This window comes from Schistocerca americana, chromosome X (genome assembly GCF_021461395.2).
Source record: "Schistocerca americana isolate TAMUIC-IGC-003095 chromosome X, iqSchAmer2.1, whole genome shotgun sequence".
Lineage (NCBI taxonomy): Eukaryota > Metazoa > Arthropoda > Insecta > Orthoptera > Acrididae > Schistocerca > Schistocerca americana.
In genome coordinates this window covers 752266637-752290679 of record NC_060130.1, presented here as the reverse complement: position 1 = coordinate 752290679, position 24043 = coordinate 752266637, and positions in this window count along the sequence as shown.

The following is a 24043-nucleotide window of genomic DNA, read 5'->3' as shown; positions in this document are numbered from 1 at the left end:
TAAATTACTTTTTCAAAAAATTTGTTCAAAGCTGTCAGAAATGAGATTGGGCAGTAGCTGTTAGCATCAGACCTATCGACAATTATATGCAATGGTTTAACAATAGCATATTTCAGTCTACCTGGAAAAATGCCCTGTTTCAGTGAGATACTACATATGTGAATGAGGATCCTACTTATCTATTGGGAGCAATTCCATGCGAACTTTTACTTTTGAGTGAATTTCATGCTTTCCTAACTTCAGTATGAGAGGTCGGTTGAGTTTCAGTTTTATCGAATTGCATAGGTATTGCTTCTTCCACGCACAGCCTTGCTTTTTCTAATGAACAGCTGGATCCTATGTTCTCTACATCACTTAAAAAACGATTATTAAAAATATTTTGTACTTCTGAATTTTTTTTAACAATTTTTTCATTGAGTTTGACAGAACCATACTCTTCCACTGCTTTTGCTTACCGTGTTTCCCTTTTAACAATATATCAAATTGTTTTAATTTTATTATCAGAGATGTTAATTACAGTCATAATGCGCGTACTTCTGGACTTTTTAATAACTTTTCTTAATGGAGCGCAGTAGGTTTTATAATGTTTGACTGTTTATGGATCATAACTCCTTCTGGCTATAAGATACGGTTCCCTTTTCTATTTACAAGATATTTTTATCCATTTAGTAAGCCATGGCTTTTGATATGCTTTCTTACAATTACATTTCACTGTTTTCTTAGCGAAACTGTTTTCAAATATACTCATAAATGTATCATAAAACAGGTTAAATTTTAAATTAGCATCAACTTCCCTGTACAACTCATCACAGTCTAACTGTTGCAAGTTTTCCCTGCATTTTGCATCTGTTAAGTTCTTAATTGAATACACTATATCGAAGACTGTTTATCGTTACTATATGGACCTATGTCATACACTGTAACTAGCTATGCATCATGATTAAAAAAAACGTTCTTAATAGGAAAAGGTTTCATTTGATCAAATTTATCTTGGTCTACAAAAACATTATCTATCAGTTTGGTGCTTTCCTGTACTACCCAAGTAGGAAAATTAGTAACTGATATCAAATTGAAAGAATGAAGTAATTCTTCAAGGTCATGGTTTCTATCAGACTCTTTCAGAAAATCTACAGTGAAATCCCCACAAACAATAATTTGCTTCCTTCTATCTGACAGATAGCACAACAAAGCATCCGTGCTTTTCAGAAATAGCAGAAAATTTCCCCGTGGGGACCTATACACAGCTACAATTATAAAATTACCATTATTTAGCTTAAGCTCGCTAGCCATGCTTCTACATGTTGCTCTACACAATTGTTTTTAGTTTCTAAATTCTTCATGCTATGGTATATTTTAACATATGAAGCAACTCCTCTTCTCTCCACAGTGTCTCTACTTTCATGTTTTGAAAGATTATATCCACTTACATTTAACTTTTCCATATCTGTGACTATATGATGTTCAAACAAACAATACATATCTATTCCACCTTTAGTTTCTAAATCTTCTATACAAACAAGAAAGTCATCTACTTTGTTTCTCAATTCTCTGGTATTCTGATGCAATGTACTAAAATTATTTTTCACTAAACTTTTATGAGAATCTTGTGATATTTTAATATCTCTGGTACCTGCCTGCCTGAGCTTCTCACTACGCTTAATTTCATTCGATGTTGAATCACTGGACACTGATCTTAGCCTAAAAGAGATGTACTCCGATTAGTTTCAGTGCCCTCCCTCCTTGAAAAATTTGCTGTCTTCCCAATACACCCTTCCTACTGAGATGCAGATCACGCCTTGTGAAGTCCCGTCTGCCAATAGCTTCAACAGGAACCAAACCTAAGCCTGACGAAGTAGCTGCCTGAAGCAGCTGATTTAACTCCATATTGATCCACGTGACAGAGCTGTTCAGTTGGGGCCGATCATATTCCATGAAAGCAGAAACGATGCCAACATTTGTTTGGTTCATTGCAGATACTACACTATGTGATCAAAAGTATCCGGACACCTGGCTGAAAATGACTTACAAGTTCGTGGCACCCTCCATTGGCAATGCTGGAACTCAGTATGGTGTTGGTCCATCCTTAGCCTTGATAACAGCTTCCACTCTTGCAGGCATACGTTCAGTCAGGTACTGGAAGGTTTCTTGGGGAATGGCAGCCCATTCTTCATGGAGTGCTGCAGTGAGGTAAGGTATCGATGTCGTTCGGTGAGGCCTGGTACGAAGTCGGCGTTGCAAAACATCGCAAAGGTGTTCTGTAGGATTCAGGTCAGGACACTGTGCAAGCCAGTCCATTACAGAGATGTTATTCTCAAGTAACCACTCCGCCACAAGCCGTGCATTATGAACAGGTGCTCGATCGTGTTGAAAGATACAGTCGCCATTTGCGAATTTCTCTTAAACAGTGAGAAGCAAGAAGGTGCTAAAAACATCAATGTAGGCCTGTGCTGTGATAGTGCCACACAAAACAACAAGGGGTGCAAGCCCCCTCCATGAAAAACACGACCACACCATTAACACCACCGCCTCCGAATTTTACTGTTGGCACTACACACGCTGGCAGATGACGTTTACCGTGCATTTTCCATACCTACACCCTGCCATCGGATCGCTACATTGTGTACCGTGATTCGTCACTCCTCACAACGTTTGGTTCAAATGGCTCTGAGGTCATCAGTCCCCTAGAACTTAGAACTACTTAAACCTACCTAACCTAAGGATATCACACACATCCATGCCTGAGGCAGGATTCGAACCTGCGACCGTAGAGGTCGCGTGTTTCTAGACTGTAGCACCTAGAACCGCTCGGCCTCTCCGGCCGGCCTTCACAACGTTTCTTGCACGGTTCAATCGTCCAATGTTTACGCTCCTTACACCACGCGAAGCGTCGTTTGGTATTTATCGGCGTGATGTGTAGCTTACGGGCAGCCGCTCGACCATGAAATCCAAGTTTCCTCACCTCCCGCCTAACTGTCATAGCACTTGCCGTGGATCCTGATGGAGTTTGGAATTCCCGTGTGATGGTCTGGATAGATGTCTGCTTGTTACACATTACTACCCTCTTCAGCTATTGGCGGTCTCTGTCAGTCAACAGACGAGGTCGGCCTGTACGCTTTTGTGCTGTACGTGTCCCTTCACGTTTCCACTTCACTATCACATCGGAAGCAGTGGACCTAGGGATGTTTAGGAGTGTGGAAATCTCGCGTACAGACGTATGACACAAGTGACACCCAATCACCTTACCGTGTTCGACGCTCGTGAGTTCCGCGGAGCGCTCCATTCCGCTCTCTCACTATGTCTAATGACTACTGAGGTCGCTGATATAGAGTACCTGGCAGTAGGTGGCAGCACAATGCACCTTATACGAAAAACGTAAGCTTTTGTGGGTGTCAAGATACTTTTGATAACGTAGTGTGTTTTTACCAGGTCACACTCACTATTGTATCCCTGACCCCTATCAATACCGTTTTCTGCTCCACCCACTATCAAAACGTGATCCTTCTCTTAAAACCTTGCACAATGACCCTATATCTTCTATCATTAGCTATTACTGGAAGTGTTCACAGATACTGCACAATTGCAGCAATGATCCAACCATTACCATGAGAAGCTGGATCATTGTTCGTAACTGTAAAGTTACCCCAACGCCAGAATGCGGCCCCGAAAGTCCTCCTTCACGGCATCAAACACTTTCCTGTTCCGATGGGGTCGAGCTCTGTCTTGCAAGAACCACATCTTGTCGAAATCATAGTCATTTTGGATAATGGGGATGAAATCATCTTCGAAAACCTTCAAGTACCGTTCGGTAGTGACTGTGTCATCAAGGAAGATCGCAGTGATTATTCCGCGACTGGACACTGCGCATGACACAGTCATCTGTTGAGATTGAATAGACTTCTCCATGCCGAAGTGCGGTTTCTCAGTCCCCCAAAAAAGCTACAAGCGAAAGTCAAAGTTCATATGTCAAAAAACAAGTTACAAAATATGTGTACACTATGGTACAGTCACAGAGATACACATTCACTTAAAGTACAATAAGAGAAGATGCAGTTGTATAAGAATTTTTTTCTCAGTACAATTTTTTTGCAGTACAGTGTTACATAATCTACACTAATCAGCCAGAACATTATGACCACCTACCTAATAGTCGGTGTTTACACATTTGGCACGGATAAGAGGGCCAAAGCCGCGTGGCATGGAAACATTGTTGTCTTGGTAGGTCGCTGGAAGGAGCTAGCACAACATCTACAGACATACGTCATCTAACTCCTGTAAATTCGGAGGAGGGGGCTATGAGCTCTGATGTCACCTTCAGTCACATCCCAAATGTGTTCGATCAGGTTCAGATCTGGCGAGCTGGGGGCTCAGCACATCAACTGAAACTCGCCCTGTGTTCCTCGAACCACTCCATCACGCTTTTGGCCTTCTGACGTGGCCTTTCTATCGTACTGAAAAATGCTGCTGCCGTCGGGAAACATGATCATCATGGAGGGGTGTACGTGGTCTACAACCAGTGTATGATACTCCATGGCCTTCTTGGTGCCTTGCGTGAGTTCCACTGGACCCATGGATGCTCACGTGAACGTTACCCAGAGCGTAATGGAGCTACCACCTGTTTGTCTCCGTCCCACAATACAGGTATCAAGGAGCTATTCTCCTGGAAGACAATGGATTCACACCATCCCATTGGCATGATGAAGAAGATATCAGGATCCGTCAGACAATGCAACCCTCTGTCACTGCACCAACATCCAGTGTGGGACATGCCCATTTCAGTGCCGGCCGGAGTGGCCGTGCGGTTCTAGGCGCTACAGTCTGGAACCGAGCGACCGCTACGATCGCGGGTTCGAGTCCTGCCTCGGGCATGGATGTGTGTGATGTCCTTAGGTTAGTTAGGTTTAAGTAGTTCTAAGTTCTAGGTGACTGATGACCTCAGAAGTTAAGTCGCATAGTGCTCAGAGCCATTTGAACCATTTTTGAACCCATTTCAGTTCTAGTTGCCGATGTCATGGAGTTAACAATGGAACATGCACGAGTTGTCGGCTGCAGAGGCCCATCATTAGGAGCGTTTGGTGCACTGTGTGTTCAGGCACACTTGTACTCTGTAAAACATTAAAGTGTGACGTAGTCCCGCCACAGTTCGCCCCCTGTCCCGTTTTACCAGTGTACCATTCTTACGATGTCCGACATCTGTAATGAGGGGTGGCTGCCCAACCCCATGATGTCTGGACATGGTTTCACCTTGGTTTTGCCACGTGTTGAAGACACTCGCCACAGAACTCCTCGAACACCCGACAAGTCGAGCAGTTTCCTAAATGCTCGTGCCAAACCTGTGAGCCATCACAAACTGCCCTCAGGCAGACTCAGGGAGATCTCGCGCTTCCTCCATTCTGCACAGGGACAGCACGCTCACTGATACTCGTATATACACAGTGCGTGTGTTCAAAATGTTCAGACGTGTGTGAAATCTTGTGGGCCTTTAAACTGCTAAGGTCATCAGTCCCTAAGCTTACACACTAGTTAACCAAAATTATACTAAGGACAAAAACACACACCCATGCCTGAGGGAGGACTCGAACCTCCGCCGGGACCAGGCGCACAGTCCACGACGACTGCAGAGCCTTTCGACCGCTCGGCTGATCCCGCGCGGCTCAGTGCGTGTGTCTGACTAGCAATCATTCCTCGCTAGGTGACACTGCTGTCGCCTGGACGGGTTTATATCGATAGTAGGCCATGTTACTACTATATTGTCACATGCTATTATAATGTCACATGATAAAAACAGACTGACCATTTGATAAGACCTACAACATATGAAAATACTCAATGACATGAAATGTTGAACAATTATATGAGGAAATCCAACGATCACGAATCATTCAGACTAACACCAGCAAAACAACTCGAATGTCAGATCCATATTAGAGGATTGGCGATACAAATAGCTTAACTAAATGAGAAACTGCATACTGCATACAGTATTAAGTAATACACTGAAGTGCAAAAGAAACTGGTATAGGCATGCATATTCAGATACAGAGATATGTAAACAGGCAGAATCCGGCGCTTCAGTTGGCAACGCCTATATAAGACATAAAGTGTCTGGTGCAGTTGTCCCTCTGCAAGGCTGTTTCCCTCCCCCGCCCTCCCCACCCGGCCTCCTTCGGCGCGCCCCCCACTCATCTACCACTCTCCCCCTCTAGCACTGTCCTTCCCCTTTTTCTTCCCTTCTCCCTTGTCTCTGTTCTCCTGGCAGATCCTCTCAAATTTGTTCATCATTGTTGGTGTGTTACGTCAGTGTTGTGTTTGGTGCCTTTCTCTCGTCACGTCAAGAGCTGTGATTTTAATTGTGCGCTGGACTTTAGTACATAGTGTTGTGCTACGCCACCCATCGCAAATTTTATGCCCTGGCTCTACTTCGCCTTGTGTTTCTTTTAATCTTTACAGTGTGTGGCTTTTTATGTCCAGTTTTTAGATTTTTATCACAATTTTTTCAGTCACCCCCCTTTTTACGGTATCTTCCATTATGTTCCCCCTTTTATATGTCTGTTTCGCCATATTTCATTCTTTTATGTTGTTTTAAATGTCTGCTTGTTATGTACTGTCTCTCGGTTGAACAGCGGTGCCTATGCTGCTGCCAGCTTACCCCATAGGGGGCATAGAAAAACAATAAAGAAAAAAAAGCGCAATTGTTAGATCGGTTACTCCTGCTGCAGTGGCAGATTCTTAATATTTAAGTGAGTTTGAACGTGGTGTTATAGTCGGCGCACAAGCGATGGGACACAGCATCTCCAAGGTAGCTATGAAGTGGGGAATTTCCCGTACGACCATTCCGCGAGTGTACCGTGAATGTTAGGAATCCGGTAAAACATCAAATCTCCGATATCGCTACGGCCGGAAAAAGATCCTGCAAGAACGGGACCAACGACGACTGAAGAGAATCGCTTGAAGTGACACGTCGTGTTGCAACCCTTCAGCAAACTGCTGCAGATTTGAATGCTGGGCTATCAACGAGTGTCAGCGTGCGAACCATTCAATAAAATATAATCCATATGGACTCTTGGAGCCAAAAGCCCACTCGTGTACCCTTGATGACTGCACGACACAAAGCTTTACACCTCCCCTGAGCCCGTCAGCACCGACATCGGACTGTTGATGACGGGAAACATGTTGCCTGGTCTGACGAGTCTCCTTTCAAATTGTACCGAGCGGATGGGCGTGTACGGGTTATGGAGACAACCTCATGAATCAATTGACCCTGCATATCAGCAGGAGACTGTTCAAGCTGGTAGAGGCTCTATGATGGCGTGGGGCGCGTGCAGATGGAGTGATATGGGACCCATGATACGTCCAGATACGACTCTGACAATTGACACGAACGTAAGCATCCTGTCTGATTAATTGCATCCAAACATGTCCATTGTGCATTCCGACGAACTTGGGCAATTCCAGCAGGACAATGCGACACCCCCACACTCCCATAATTGCTACAGAGTGGCTCTAGAAACACTCTTCTGAGTTTAAACACTTCCGCTACATACCAAACTTCCAGACATGAACATTATTGAGCATATCTAGAATGCCTTGCAACGTGCTGTTCAGAAGAAATCTCCACCCCCTTGTACTCATACAAATTTATGGACATCTCGGCACTATTCATGGTATCAATACCTTCCAGCACTACTTCAGGCACTAGTCGAGTTCATGCCACGTCGTGTTGCGGCACTTCTGCCTGCTCGCGGGGGCGCTACAAGATATTAGGCAGGTGCACCAGGCTCTTTTGCTCTTCAGTGTATAATAATAAAATCGTACTACATTACTGGCCATTAAAACCGCTACACCAAGAAGAAATTCGTATGGTAAACGGGAATTCATTGGACAAATATATTATACTAGAACTGACATGTGATTAGATTTTCACGCAATTTGGATGCATAGGTCCTGAGAAATCAGTACCCAGAACAACCACCTCTGGCCGTAAAAACGGCCTTGATACGCCTGGGAATTGAGCCAAACAGAGCTTGGATGGCGTGTACAGGTACAGCTGCCCATGCAGCTTCAACACGATACCACAGTTCATCAAAAGTAGTGACTGGGGTATTGTGACGAGCCAGTTGCTCGGCCACCATTAACCAGACGTTTTCAGTTGGTGAGAGATCTGGAGAATGTGCTGGCCAGGGCAGCAGTCGAACATTTTCTGTATCCAGAAAGGCCCGTACAGGACCTGCAACATGCGGTCGTGCATTATCCTGCTGAAGTCGAATGAAGGATAGAGCCACGGGTCGTAACACATCTGAAATGTAACGTCCACTGTTCAAAGCGCCGCCAATGCGAACAAGAGGTGACCGAGACGTGTAACCAATGGCACCCCATACCATCACGTCGTGTGATACGCGATGACGAATACAAGCTTCCAATGTGCGTTCAGCGAGATGTCGCCTAAGAGGGATGCGACCATCATGATACTGTACACAGAACCTGGATTCATCAGAAAAAAAATGACGTTTTTCCACTCGTGCACACAGGTTCGTCGTTGAGTACACCATCGCTGGCGCTCCTGCCTGTGGTGCAGCGTCAAGATTGGCCAACCGCAGCCATGGTCTCCGAACTGATAGTTCATGCTGCTGCAAACGTCGTCGAACTGTTCGTGCAGATGGTTATTGTCTTGCAAACGTCCCCATCTGTTGAGTCAGGGATCGAAACGCGGCTGCACGATCCGTTACAGCTCTGCGGATAAGATGCCTGTCTTCTCGACTGCTAGTGATACGAGGCCGTTAGAATCCAGCACGGCGTTCCGTATTACCCTCCTGAACCCACCGATTCCATATTCTGCTAACAGTCATTGGATCTCGACGAACGCGAGCAGCAATGTCGCGATACGATAATCCGCAATCGCGATAGGCTACAATCCGACCTTTATCAAAGTCGGAAACGTGGTGGTACGCATTTCTCCTCCTTACACGAGGCATCACAACAACGTTTGCATGGGGGCTTAATTATATACAATGCAAATAATTTTAATTTTAGTAGATGACTGTCCGGTTACGCAGTCTCGTAACCGGTTGGCCCTGACTAGTATTAGTACGCAATCTGACTGCATAGAATAACAACAAAGAATGAAAGGAAATTTCCGTTACCACAATTAGTTAATTAAGTCCCCAGCAACTATTAAAGCTACGAGACAAAAACTACGGAACAACAAAGCACAAGTGTAACTGTTCTGTGTGTGGAAGTGTGATTCAACGTACACATGTGGCACGGTTCTTCCTCAATAAGACAATATATTTTAAATACCATTTACACTGAATTAATTAAAAAAAACAGAAATACTATAACTGCACATAGAAACCCGAATTACAGTCTAATACATGAACACAAGCCAGAAGCTTTGTTGACTGAACCTGTGACCAAGAGGCATTGTTAGTTAGGAAATAAAAAAATAAAAAAAATGTTTTTTACCTTCATATATATTGACTAAAAATACACTCTGATTATTACAACATCTCCATTCGAACAACATCTGCTGTCTAGCCCATCAAAACAACTGCTCACGACGTGGCCTCAAATAGTACAGCTATCAACATCCTCTCAGCAAAGCACTAACCACCACAACTTCTGAACAAGCACTGCCAGTGGAGGCGGCGGAGTAAAACTCTTTGGCGCAATCTCTGGCGCTGTGACTCAGAGTAGCCACCTTTCATATGCCCCTCCCCCACGGGCTAGAATTTGATGGTATTTTTGCCAGCATTGGTGGTGAAAATACCACCAAATTCGTCAAAAAAAATACAGACAAAAATAAAAGATAATATTAATAAGTAAATATCACATAACTAGATAAATTTTGGCTTTGCACTAACCCTTCAATAACCTAATATAAAAAATACAGTAAGGAATACAAATATACAAATGTTTTCATACATGTGATTTTACATAATAGTTTACACAAGTATCATTCAATCAATGGCACCAGCAATGACGAATAGGTGTAGGTAAGAGTCTCATAACATTTCATAAACAGTAAATACACAAAAAATCAGTTTATACAAATATTAACATAAAATCCTTTCAATAGTTCAATAAACAAGTAGCACTCCTCAGAGTAGTTGACAGTTCCAACAGTAGCACCCAGCAATGATCAACAGGTGCAAATAGCAGTCTCATAACATTTCATCAGCAGTAATTAAACAGCTCCAACAGTGGCACTCAGGAATGTTGAACAGGTGCAGACACCAACAAGTGACATCATTTCATTAGAAGCAGTTCCATCAGTGGCACCCAGCAATGTTGAGCAGGTGCAGACACCAACAAGTGACATCATTTCAGTAGAAGCAGTTCCATCAGTTGCACCCAGCAATTTTGAGCAGGTGCAGACAGCAACAAGTGACCTCATCAGTAGTAGCAGTTCCATAAGTGACACCCAGTAATGTTGACACGTGCAGACACTAACAAGTGACACCATTTCAGTAGAAGCAGTTCCATCAGTGGCTCCCAGCAATGTTGAACAGGTGCAGGTAAGAGTCCGTAATATTCACTATCACTAATTAGACAATTCATCAGAGCTCATTAGCAGAAATTAAACATTTCTAAGTGGCAACCATTAATGTTGAACAGGTGCAGGCATGAACAACAGATTGAATGCACACACAATTGCTTTTACAAAATCATTATTAATGCTCTTACACTAAACATACAAGTTGTAATAAATACACAAATGATATCAGATAATTGTCATATTAACTATTACAATACACAAATAACAGTAAACCTATAATATTTATGGGTGCCAGTGCAAGCCACAACAAACAAGTAAAATAATATTTAGGAGATAGGTCGGTACCAATTATTTGGGATTAGGAAAGGAAAACACACAAAACCCACTCATTCACCTTTCATCCACATTAAGTACTACTGTGTAATTGAATAGTGTTAACTGTGTAAATGCAATTCTGTCAAAGATTTGATGTTCGACATTTGTATCAAGTAGTAGTGGCAGCAGTGCACAACAGTCAATAATAGTTAGTCAACGTCATAGTCATCATGTCAAGACCAATGTTTGCCAAGCCAAATCAAAATGTACGGTTTCTGAACAACTGTCAGTTTGCCAAGATATGCAAATGCTTCCTCTCTCCAAAAAAAAGTATATACTGCTTAGTGATTTAACAAAGTGTGTGTGTAGACAATCTTCCTTCCACTTGAGTGTTCTAGTCTGCCATCTTCATCCTCCTTGTTCCATATAAACCAACAAAAAAAAATATGCTCCTCACTTACTTTACCTCTTATCCACCAAAACTTCAATAACCATCAGCATCACATAATATCAATACTTCAATAATACCTCTTACGTCGATACATATAAACCTTATCATCAATATCATTTACCATACCTCTTGTCCACCAAAACTCCAATAATCATCAACTTCACACAATCTCAATATCTCAATAATACCTCTTCAACACGTCGACACATATAAACCTTATCGCCAATATCATTTCACTTCCATAACAACTCTTTCCTCTAGTCAGTCTCCTCGAACAAGTACAGATAAAATCCTAGTGCAAGCTTCAATTCATCATCCCATACAATCCGAAGACACAATGTTCACACACAACCTCTGTGTAATCCACCTGACCCAAATCTTCTACTAATTATGAATCATAAAATACATTTTGGTTACCTTGTCCATCATTAAATAAAAGAAATGCCTACATGACCTCTAACAGCCTTTAGTTTGAATAACTTTCAGTAAGTAAGTACGAGTACGGAGCGTGAATGATAGTAATAATTCACAGTGTGTACACCACTTTAAGAATCATGGCAAAACAGAAGCAAACATGTGGAGTATTTCTTGTGTCAAGTGTCACTTGCTATTTCAATTGCTCACGAAGAATGCAGTGTAATAACTGTCAATGGTCTAAACCTAGTGTTGGTATGTCATGTCGTTAGCTTCCTTCCTATTAGCATAAATTTATACAGCTTCCATAAAACCTCCAGCTCATGTGACTTCAATGAAGTTTCTTGTACCAATGTCGTTCATAGAATTATAGCAGTTCATTTTCTTATCTTAAAATATAAAGCACTGGGCGTATGCAAAACATGCAATAACGAGTAAATATACCAGTAGAGAACAGAATGTCAACAAGTGGATGCAGCACAATCCCTACAACGAGGCTCTGCCAAGCGAACAATCTGTAATTAATACCATAGTGCGACCTAAACTCCATGTTCGTACAGCGCATATCAGCATTTCTATATACCAAATTAAAGAGTAGTTATGACAACAAACAGAAATGTATAAATATGCAATCCATACGCAAAGCAGCAAATATGTATCTTACATAATAAACAGGTCATTAGCATCATATCAGCATAAGCAAATAAATGTTCATATGTAATCTTAACAAGTAAACATGAAGGCGCAAGCAGATAAATCACAAAGTGTAACCTACATACATAACCACATCAGCACAATTAATCAGGTGACAATTATAATTTAAATAAATAAGCACAGCAGGCCCATAATAGAAAAATATGACATCAGCGAAAAAGCAGTGCAGCCAAGCGATGCATAATATACACAAGTAACAACCCTGTTCATTAATCAATCATTGTCAATATCAGTTAACACGAAGTATGAATCACGTAATCGCGAGCAGCAAATTACGTCTAAAGTACGTACCAAGTGGAAATATGTTACCTGAAAAATAAACTCAATTAATAGTTGCCTTTTTAGTTTATTACTTTCTTCTTCGAAATTACATTCTTCCTGAAAATTTCTCGATAGCAAGTCCTCTTAACGTCGGCCACACACAGAATTTACCTGAAGTTCTTAAATATTTTATACAACCGTATCCTGAAAAACACTGAACGTTAATAACATAATTTAGCAAGTCACTATAGCTTTATACTGAATTTAATCGGAGAAATTAGACTGTGTATTTGTTTACGGCTGTCAGTGCATTCGCACTGAGCGCTCGATCAGCTGTAGGTACGCGTGACGTAGGAAGTAATTGTTTGCGGTCAACGACTGCCTTGTGCGCCGCGCAGACTTAATTGTTGCTTTGAGTATGTGCCGCCGCCGGAACACGGCGCGGTATCCTTGTACTCTCCGTGTGTTTACGTATAACTGTTAGTTTCTCTGAAGCATGTCATTCCACAAAAATTTTAACGTTCGGTATATGATGTATCCCCTTAGAGCGCCGAGATTTAAGAGTTTCTACTTCGACAGTGTTATCATGAATAATTTTGCGAACTCTGTATGGACCGTTACAAAGCAGAAAAAATTTGCGACACAAGCCTTTTCCTTTGTGAGACAAACGGTGAGACTTAATTAACACCTTTTGACAAACTGACAAGGTTTTTAAACGACCAGGACGTTTAGCTGATTTCTCTCTTCTAGAAGCCACAGATGCAATATTTTGTAGAGCCGGGTTGACAACTTCAGAATGCCGCAGTTTCCGTGAAGGCGGAAAAGGAACGATTTCAGAAATGCGATTTGTCGGTGCTTTGTTTTTTAATATCAATATAGGCGGTAAAGAAGTTGAATCATTAGGGAGTTCATTCAGAATGTTTTGAAAAATATGAAGATACTGATCCCACATTCTGTGATTCTGATGACAATAAAGTCGACACAATTTATTGATTTCCTTCATCCATCTCTCTGAAGCGTTAGATTGAGGGTGAAAAGTGAAATGAAAATTGGTTTAATCTTACGACGCCGTAGAGTACGTAGCCAAATTTTAGAGCGAAACTGTGATCCATTATCTGATATAACCTTATTAACATGACCCACTTCTTTAAGAAAATATTTGATGAAGGCATTAGATACTGAACGAGCTGTTGCTTTACGTAAAGGTGTAAAACACACATATTTTGATGTCAATTCCACTGCTACCAAAATGTATGCAAAACGATTAGTAGAACGAACCACTGGACCGAACAAATCGTCTGCAGCCATCTCCTTTAATTTCGCTGGAATGATAGGAAACAACGGTGCTCTGTGAGAAATAATTGGCGGCTTAGCCTTTTGACATAATTTGCATTTGGCAAGAACAGATCGAATACGTTTTTCCATATTACTGAAGTAGCAATTTTCTCGCAATTTATGAAAGCATTTTCTGGGACCAAAGTGTGCATAACTGAAATGTGTATACCAAATCAATTTATTAACCCACTCATCAGGAATACAAACTAACCAAACAGAGTCGTCGACCGATTTTCGTTTAAAAAGAACATCATTGCGAACTAAATAATACTGTCTAATCGCTACGCTTTCCTTTCTCCTCCACTTCTCCTTAATGTCCTTCCAGATTGGGTCCTTATTTTGCTCCTTAGCGATGTCCTGGAGCGAAGACGAAATAAAATTTTCAAATGCAACACCTTGAATATACATCAAACAATAATTGTTTTCTTTGCAGTCCTCTTCAGCACTTTGTTTCAAACCCATAGGTGCACGTGATAAAGCATCAGCAATAATATTTGAAGAACCCTGTATGTAAACAATACTAAAATCAAATTCCTGTAGATACAGCGCCCATCGTGACAATCTTTCATGTGTTAATTTGGTTGACATAAGAAATTCCAGAGCTCGATGATCGGTGTAAACCCTAATATGTCTCCCATACAAAAATATGCGAAATTTTGTGAAAGCCCATACAACAGCCAAGGCTTCAAGTTCCGTAATCGAATAATTCTTTTCTGATTTAGAGAGAACACGACTTCCAAATGCAATAGTTTTCTGTACTACAACGCCGTTTTCTTCTATCTCTTGAAATAAATGAGCACCTAGGCCTTTGTGCGATGAGTCCGCCGCCAAACAAAAATCTTTAGATAAATCCGGATGTGAAAGAAGTGGAGCAGCAACTAAAGCATCACGAAGTTGTTCAAATTCTGACTGAGCTTCCTCATCCCAACACCAATTAGAATTTTTTCCAGATAGTTCACATAAACGAGGTGTGCCCAAATTGTCCAATCTAACAAAACGTCTAAGAAAATTACAGACTCCAAGGAAACTACGAACATCACATTTTGTAGTAGGAACAGCATAATTACGAATAGCATCTAGTTTCTCTGGATCAGGAAGAATACCTTCTGTAGAAATAATATGACCAAGAAATTTCACCTGAGAACGGCCAAATTCAGATTTTTCCAAGTTCACTGTAATGCCAACTCTTGCAAAAATACGTAATAATGAATCCAAAATTATGTTATGCTCACTCCAAGAACGTTTAGCAATAAGAATATCGTCAACATATGAAGTAATGTTGTCACGAAGATAAACAGGTAAAATTTCGTTTAAACTACGAATGAATGCTGCAGAAAATATAGTAAGTCCAAAAGGTAATTTCCGAAACTGATAACAGTTACCAAAGGCTAAAAAGGCAGTGTATTTTCTACAATCAGGGTGAAGTTCTATTTGCCAAAAACTTGCGCGCATATCAATCGTCGATAAAACTTTCATTCCATGGAAATGTTGAAGAAGTTCATCTAAATTTTGTGAATGGTCGGTTTCAGGAATGATGATATTATTTATCTGTCTGGAATCCAGAACCAAACGAATTGACCCATCTTTTTTAAGAACGACGTGTAATGAGCTGGTATAAGGACTGACTGCTGGCTCAATAATGCCTTGATCTAACATGTATTGAAGTTCACTCTTAACCTTGTCTCTGTAAGCCAAAGGAATAGCGTACGTTTTCCCCCGAAATGGCGTGTATTCTTTTACTTTAAATAAATATTGTAAGCCTTGTATAGTTCCTGTGTGATGACTAAATACTGTAGCATGTGAAGTCAAAATTTGGTGCAGTTTTTCTCTTGCAACGTCATCTGGCACTTCAGCTTTCTTAACCATTTCATTAATTAATTCTTCGCTATTAATTATATCATCCATCGCGTCTCTGTATCTATTGTCGCTGTCGTGAATGAACACATTGTCGTCATAATGCTCAGCGAAAACATTAGAAGTAAGAAACCTTAAACATTTTGTGTCTGATTCAGATTTTGTTAAACACTCTAAAAATTTCAGACATTTCGGCATTCCGGCAACAGTCAAATTCACACTACCTTCTTTAAAGTTTAAAATTGCCTTATGTGTGTTAAGAAACTCCGTCATCATCATCATCTTGGACAGTTTCCAGCCACTGGCTGGGTCTGTCGGGAACACAAGCCTCTCCATCGTGTTCTGTCTTTCCACCATTCCCCCTCTTCCACCTTCGTCCAGTTCTCTCCTCTTCTCGTCACACATTCCTTCACTCCCTTCACCCATCTATCTCTTGGTCTTCCTCTGGGCCTCTTCCCCTCCAGTTGCAGATCAAACATCCTCTTTGGAATTCTTCCCTCATCCATTCTCTTCATGTGTCCATACCACTGCAGTCTTGATTTTTCTATCCTGTCCCGTACTGGTTCCTCCTTTAGTCTTTCCCTCACATACACATTTCGCAATCTGTCTCGTCTTGTTACACCCAACCTGCTCCTCTGGAACTTCATTTCACTAGCTTGTATTCTACTTTTGTCGCTTTTGTGCATTACCCATGTCTCACTTCCGTATGCCAATATGGGGACAAAGTAGGTTCGGTATATAATTCCCTTGGATTTCTGTGGCACCTCCTTGCTCCAAATAAGCCCCCTAATGCATTTGTAGAACTGCCCTGCTTTTCTGCACCTTTCATTTATTTCCATTGCGTTTCCCCCCTTACTTTCAATCACGCTTCCCAGGTACTTGAAGTTCTCTACCACTTGTAGTTTTTCCCCTCCACAAGTTATATCCACATTTGGCCTATTCGTCTTCCTTGTTGTGACAATTATTTCACTTTTCTTTGCAGAGAAATGCATTCCATATTGTGCTGCCGTTGCCTCCCATGCATCTAACTGCTCTTGCACCTCCTTCTCGCAATTTCCCCATAACATCAGGTCATCGGCAAAAAGCACTGCTTTCATTTTATGATCTCCAATTGCATCTGACACTTGCTGTAGGATTTCATCCATAACAATAATAAACAATAAAGGCGAAAGTGCACTTCCCTGTCGCAGCCCATTTTCCAGCTTGAACCATGCAGTACGTTCCCTCCCCACTTTCACACAACTCTCACTTCCCTCATACATTTTTCTGACTTTTCGTGTTATCTCTTTATCTATCCCTTTTGCGTTCAGCACATCCCAGAGCTTGTCCCTACAGATACTGTCATACGCCTTCTCAATATCTAAAAAGGCCATGATTAAGTCCTTCCCGTACTCATAGTGCCTTTCCTGCAGTTGCCTTACCGCAAATATGAGGTCCGTTGTTGATCTTCCTGGTCTGAAACCGTACTGCTCCTCTTGCAGTCTACTTTCAATACTGCTTCTTATTCTCTTCTCCAGGATCTTTTCATAGATTTTTCCACAGTGGCATAGCAGGGTGATTCCTCTGTAGTTCTCACATCTCCTTTTATCCCCTTTCTTGAAGATCGGGACTATAATTCCTTTCTTCCAATCCTCAGGAATTCTGTTCTCCTTCCACACCACCCTCAGCACTCTGTATAGCCACTGGGTTCCTACTTCTCCTGCTGCTCGTATCATATCCACTGTTACTTCGTCCCAACCTGGTGCCTTGCCCCCTTTCATCCTCTTTATGGCTTCTTCCACTTCATTCCAAGTTAGATCATCAATTTCCCCACTATTATCATCGTCTGCTGCCTTAGGCTCTCCATCGCTGTTAGTTACCCGCTTGGCGGCATTCAACAGATTTTCAAAGTACTCCTTCCAAATCTTTTTGAGCTCATGCATTTCCTCCACAACTCTTCCATTATTATCCATGATCCTCAGGCACTCGCTTCTGTCGTTCCTCTTATTTCTTACCATGGTGTAAAGTACTTTTTTGTTCCCTTCACTGTCCTCTTCTAACATTCTTGTCCATTTTTCCATCCACTTCTTCTTCTCCGCACTTACTATGGTCTGTGCCGCTTTCTTGCTTCCCTTATATTTTACCCTAGCTTCCTCTGTTCGGGTCTGGAACCATTCTCTGAAGGCTTTGTTCTTTCGAAGTACTGCCTCTTTACATATGTTGTTCCACCATGGGGTTTCCTTACTTCTCCTCTTTGTGCTAGTTCTTCCGCACACAATCTCAGCTGCCTCAACTAGGGCCCTCTTAAAATCTCCCCATTCTTCTTCCACTGTTCTCTGATCTTCCTTTGGCAGCTTCTTCCTGATCAGTGTCTGGTACTGGGTCCTCCGTTCATCCTCTTTCAGCATCCATGTCTTCAACCTTTTCTCCTGTATATCTGTTGCCCTCCTATCTTTTTTCTCTCTCAGGGTGGCTACCAACAGCCGATGGTCACTGTCTAAGGCCTCAGATGGAACGACCTTAACATCTGTGAGGCTGCTCATCATCTGCCTATCCACTAGTACATAGTCTACTACTGAAGTTTGGGACCAGTCCCCACTGTACCAAGTTATTTTGTGACTACTTCTCTTCTTGTACCAGGAATTTGCGATCGCCAGCCCATTCCTCTTGCAGAATTCCAGCAACAATTTTCCTTCTCTATTTCGGTTCCCCCAGCCCTCTGGTCCCATTATCTCCTCGAATCCTTTCCTGTCTGTGCCAACATGTGCATTGAGGTCCCCTATTATAATCTGATTACCTCCATTTAGCTGCTTTTGCATGTCATCTTCAAATTCCTCCTTCTCCTTTTTTGTACACCCCACCTGTGGGGCATATGCTTGGATGATTTCAATGCTTTTTCCTTTCACTCGTACTCTGGCTTTTATCATTCGATCATTGATACCTTCCACCTCCTCCTGCAGACCCTCTCTGACCACTATTGCCACTCCATTTCTTCCCCTCTCATTCCCTATCCAGTACAGTTTACATCCTTTACTTAGTGGTTTTTCACCAACTCCTCTCCACCTAGTCTCAGCAAGTCCCAAGATGTCCAATTTCCTCCTTTCCATCATTTCTACAATTTCTTCTAACTTCCCAGTTAGAGTCCTTACGTTTAAGGTGCCCAGTCGTAAACCATCTCGTAATCCTTTCCCATTGCTTGGTCGGTTTCCTTTAAATCCGTTCCGTGATCCGAGGCATGTTCCCTTTTTAAAAGCAGTTGATTTATCCACTACTGGCTTGCTAGGCCTATCGCAGCTTCACCAGAGCCCCGTTAGCCGTCACGTTTCAGGGTTCCCATAGAGCCTTCTCAGCTACCGTAGCGGTCCTGGGGCACACGAAGTCCCCGCTGTACATCGCCCCTATAGGCAGTCCCCTACTTTGTGCCGTTGCCCATCTCCCACGACTTGGACGAGGGGTTGGACTTATGGGAGATTTAAGAAACTCCGTACCTAATATAATTCGTGTACTGAGTAATGGAACAATAATAAAATTAGCAGAAAATTCGTATCCTTGACAAATGAAATTTAAGTTGGTCTGTTGTTTGACTTCCACACTTTTTCCAGAAATAGCTCCTCGAATTGTAGTTTTAGAAACAGGTAACACAGGACAAGCAATAGTTCTTACACATATACTAAAAACTGATTCACTAATAACATTCAATGGGCTCCCAGAATCTAAAACCGCAGTGAACTTATTCTTACCCACACATACTTCAATAACAGGATGTAAAAATGCGTCTACATTATTTTCCTTTTCGTCCAGCAAAATGTCTCTCATGTCTTCCAGGCGTACGTAGTGTAAAGTCGCAGTGTCATTACTTTCTGAACCGTCTATATGGCTGCCAGAAGCCGAAGCTACAAGTCATTGTCGATTGTTTGCGTCACGTCTTTGATTATTCGCGTCATTTCGCGGATCAATTTCTACGATTTGCACTTCTCTCGGAATTTCTGTCACGCGGATGATGCCAATTAGGTCCCTCCTGTCTGTTAGATGTAAATTCTTGGTTGTGTCTGTTATTAAAATTTCTATTTTCCTGTCTATCTGCATGACCGCTTCTTGTGTAATTTCGACTGTCACTTCTGAAATTATTGTTATATCTACTACCCTGGTTATTTCTGTAGTAAGAATTTCTATTATTGTATGAATAATTTCTGTCTTGATGATACCGATTACTGTTTCCGTATGATTGATCATTCCGGTAGGAATTTCCGTTATTATAATTGTCTGTGTAATTTCTGTTAGAACGTCTGTCATTATCATAAGGCTGGTATCTATTGTCCTGTCTGTTTCGTCTGTCATTCTCAAAATTACCCATATAACGTTCGTTCCGATCATTATCCCTTCTCTCTGAAAATCTAGTGTGATTACCGTTACTGAAATACTTACAAGAAGTCCCGTCGTCGTTGTCATACTTAAGTTCTTGTAGCAAAGTCTTAAAAGTCTCAATGTCGTCTTTACATCTTCCGGCTAAAGCAATTTGTCTTATGGATTGTGGCAGCTTAGTTAAACAAATGCGAATTAATTCAGTCGGGCTATAAGGGTTGGAAAGGAACTGATTCTTTCGAATCATGTCTTCAAAGTATACTGCTGGCGTACGGAACTCAGACTGTTTAAAATTACGCTGCATAATAAGATTATGTTTGACTCTGTCTTGCGTGTTTTCGGACCAATATGCCGATAGAAATGCATGATAAAAATCATTTAAATTATTACAATTTCTAATAAGTGCGCGCATGCGCGTCGCCGGTTCGTTTTCTAAATATCCACACATAAATTCCAGTTTGTGACTTAGTGGCCAATTTGGTGGAAGTGCGTACATAAATTGATCTAACCATGAACATGGATGTATGTCATTCTTAGAATTGCGAAAGATCTTAAATTTCCGAACAGTTAAAAAGTGGCGACAAAGACCTACCGCGTCTGTCCCATTCCCAATGTCGATTATTGTCAAGTTCGCGCGCCTGGCGCTCTCTTGTTGCTTCTCGTAAATGAAATAAATTATTTTCTTCAAAGCCCTCTGCTATCTGTGATTCTAAATTTCTTCTACTGTCCTTTCCTACGATATCGCTATCAATTTGTTTGACTTGCTTTCGTAACGCCTCAAATTCCCTTTTAACGCGTTCATTAAATTTTCCCTGATTTTCAACACGTTTATTTATGTTCTGGTACTCTTCGGTTTCTGCAAATGGCAATGTAGCTGTATCATCTGAATCTCTGTCCCCATTTAAACTAAGACTTGTCAGTTTACCTGAAATCTCCTCAACTCTTTCCGATAAGTCACCTATCTGTTCTTTCTGTTTATTTACGTCTTCCGTAAGTGTCGCGACTCGGGTTTCGGTATTGACACATTTAGTAGTTAACTGTTCATACTGTTGTGTTAGGTTATTTATTCTGTCATTTGGTACGGATTCCTCGATTCTTTCAAATATTTCTTCCTTATCGTGTGCACGTTGTAAATTCAACTCTGAAACTTTTTGTACTATCACGCGATCTCTTTCTTCCTGTTCTCTATCCTGTTCCTTTTGTCTGATTTGTATTGAAATTAATCTATTATTGTGAGCATTCAAAATCGGTTGTACTTCTTCTCTAATTTCTTTCTTTAATTCATCTTTCATATTTTTGAAACATGTCGCTATTCGTGAGTCTAACCGTGTTTCCATTGTTTCCATATCAGTTTCTAGCCGTGTTGCCATTGTTTTTAATTCAGATCCCAAATTTAATATTGCACTCATCAACTGCTCCATATTAACTGGTTCGAAATTCTTTTCGCCCCTAACATTTCCCGCAAAACCAGCTTCCTTCGTCATAGCTGTAAAGCTATCTGTGTTCGATACTATTCCAGAATCTTCTGTCGTTAATCTCATATTCTGAAAATTTTTTGATTGTGAAAAGTTTTGAACTGGTTCCGGACTATTTATTTTCTACTTCATTATTCGTCATACTGTTCTCCTGTGTTGGCGAGTTCGCCATGTTAACAATTTCGTCATTCTCACTATCCATCATTTTTGCCTTTTTCATCGATCGCGTAATCATTTACAAAACATACAAAACTCGTCACTATACGAAAATTACACACAATATAACACTTTATCACCAACAATACCATTCACACGAAATGCTTCCCGACAAACACGCCTAACGAACAATTAAAACCTTCACAACTGCACAAAATTGTCAAACCCGTATACAAGACATCAAAAATTAAATTCTTCAAAAATACCTTTAGAAGAAAGACAAGACAACTACAAATGTTCAATTACAAAATCTACACATGCAATATAGACTACAATTACTAAACTACAAATTACTACAACAATACTACTGTCTGCTATTTTTACTATCAAAAGAATTCCAAGGGACGATCCGAAGCAGCGGTCGCCACGTGCATGGGGGCTTAATTATATACAATGCAAATAATTTTAATTTTAGTAGCTGACTGTCCGGTTACGCAGTCTCGTAACCGGTTGGCCCTGACTAGTATTAGTACGCAGTCTGACTGCATAGAATAACAACAAAGAATGAAAGGAAATTTCCGTTACCACAATTAATTAATTAAGTCCCCAGCAACTATAAAAGCTACGAGACAAAAACTACGGAACAACAAAGCACAAGTGTAACTGTTCTGTGTGTGGAAGTGTGATTCAACGTACACATCTGGCACGGTTCTTCCTCAATAAGACAAGATATTTTAAATACCATTTACACTGAATTAATTAAAAAAAACTGAAATACTATAACTGCATATAGAAACCCGAATTACAGTCTAATACATGAACACAAGCCAGATGCTTTGTTGACTGAACCTGTGACCAAGAGGCATTGTTAGTTAGGAAATTAAAAAATAAAAAAAATGTTCTTTACCTTCATATATATTGACTAAAAATACACTCCGATCATTACAACATCTCCATTCGAACAACATCTGCTTTCTAGCCCATCAAAACAACTGCACACGACATGGCCTCAAATAGTACAGCTATCAACATCCTCTCAGCAAAGCACTAACCACCACAACTTCTGAACAAGCACTGCCAGTGGAGTCGGCGGAATAAAACTCTTTGGCGCAATCTCTGGCGCTGTGACTCAGTGTAGCCCCCTTCACGTTTCACCAGGCAACGCCGGTCAACTCCTGTTTGTGTATGAGAAATCGGTTGGAATCTTTCCTAAAGCTAATCATTTGCATGTCACAGCATCTTCTTCCTGTCGGTTAAATTTCGCGTCTGTAGCACGTCATCTTCGTGGTGTAGCAATTTTAATGGACAGTAGTGTATTTTAACTAAAAAAGATCAGTTTTTTAGGGGTTAAGGAATTTTTGAAAAATGGAGAACGCTATGTAGGTGCAGAGATGTGCAGTGGGCATAGATACAATAGGCAAATGCGCTGAAGGAGTTACAAGTGAGTTGCCATATAGTTTCATATAACGTAAGAGATGTGTAGTTAGTCTAGTGTAATTTTGGGAGTATGTCACTTATTTTGTAGCTCGATGGTGGAAGTATTCAGGGTGGGGATCTGGGTCTCAGCAAGGCCTGAGGGGCTGGGTCTTCCCCGTGAAGGGGGGCAATATAGCGTCGCTACCTAACTATAAGTGAAACTTGTAGACATTTGTGAGAAAGCTACCTTGGAGCACTGCATTAGCTACCGCTGGACTGTAAGCGCAGTGTGGCAACATGGAGGTTGTAGCAACATGTACGCGAAAGGATTTCTAGTCTAGCTGGCCGTGCTCTGAGAAACCTGCGCTGTGTAGCGGTAACAGCTGGAGTGGGGAAGGCGTTGCCACCACAACAGGGCGAGAACCAAGTTACGAGCTACGTGACCGGGTGCCGGGGAGGCGGTTGCTTTATTCACTGTCTCGTATAATTATTTGTGTGTGTGCGTGCATGTGTCCATTTTTCATGGGGCTTGAGGATGCCGATCTGTGAACGAGGATTGTAGCAACAGTGAAAGAAACAACCTATCGGCAAATGATAACGTTTTTGGCAGTGCTGTTGATGGTAATGACGCATAAAATTACATTTTCTAAATAATTCAATTTTATGCGTTTGCTGTGCTGCAGATACAGATTTAATTACAATCTCAAAAAATAATGTTACATAATTAATTTATGTTTATTTACGGATACAGACTGAAATCGTCGCTCCGCAGGACCGTAGCACACTGTAGAGGAGCTGAGAGAAAATGGCGTATCCTCT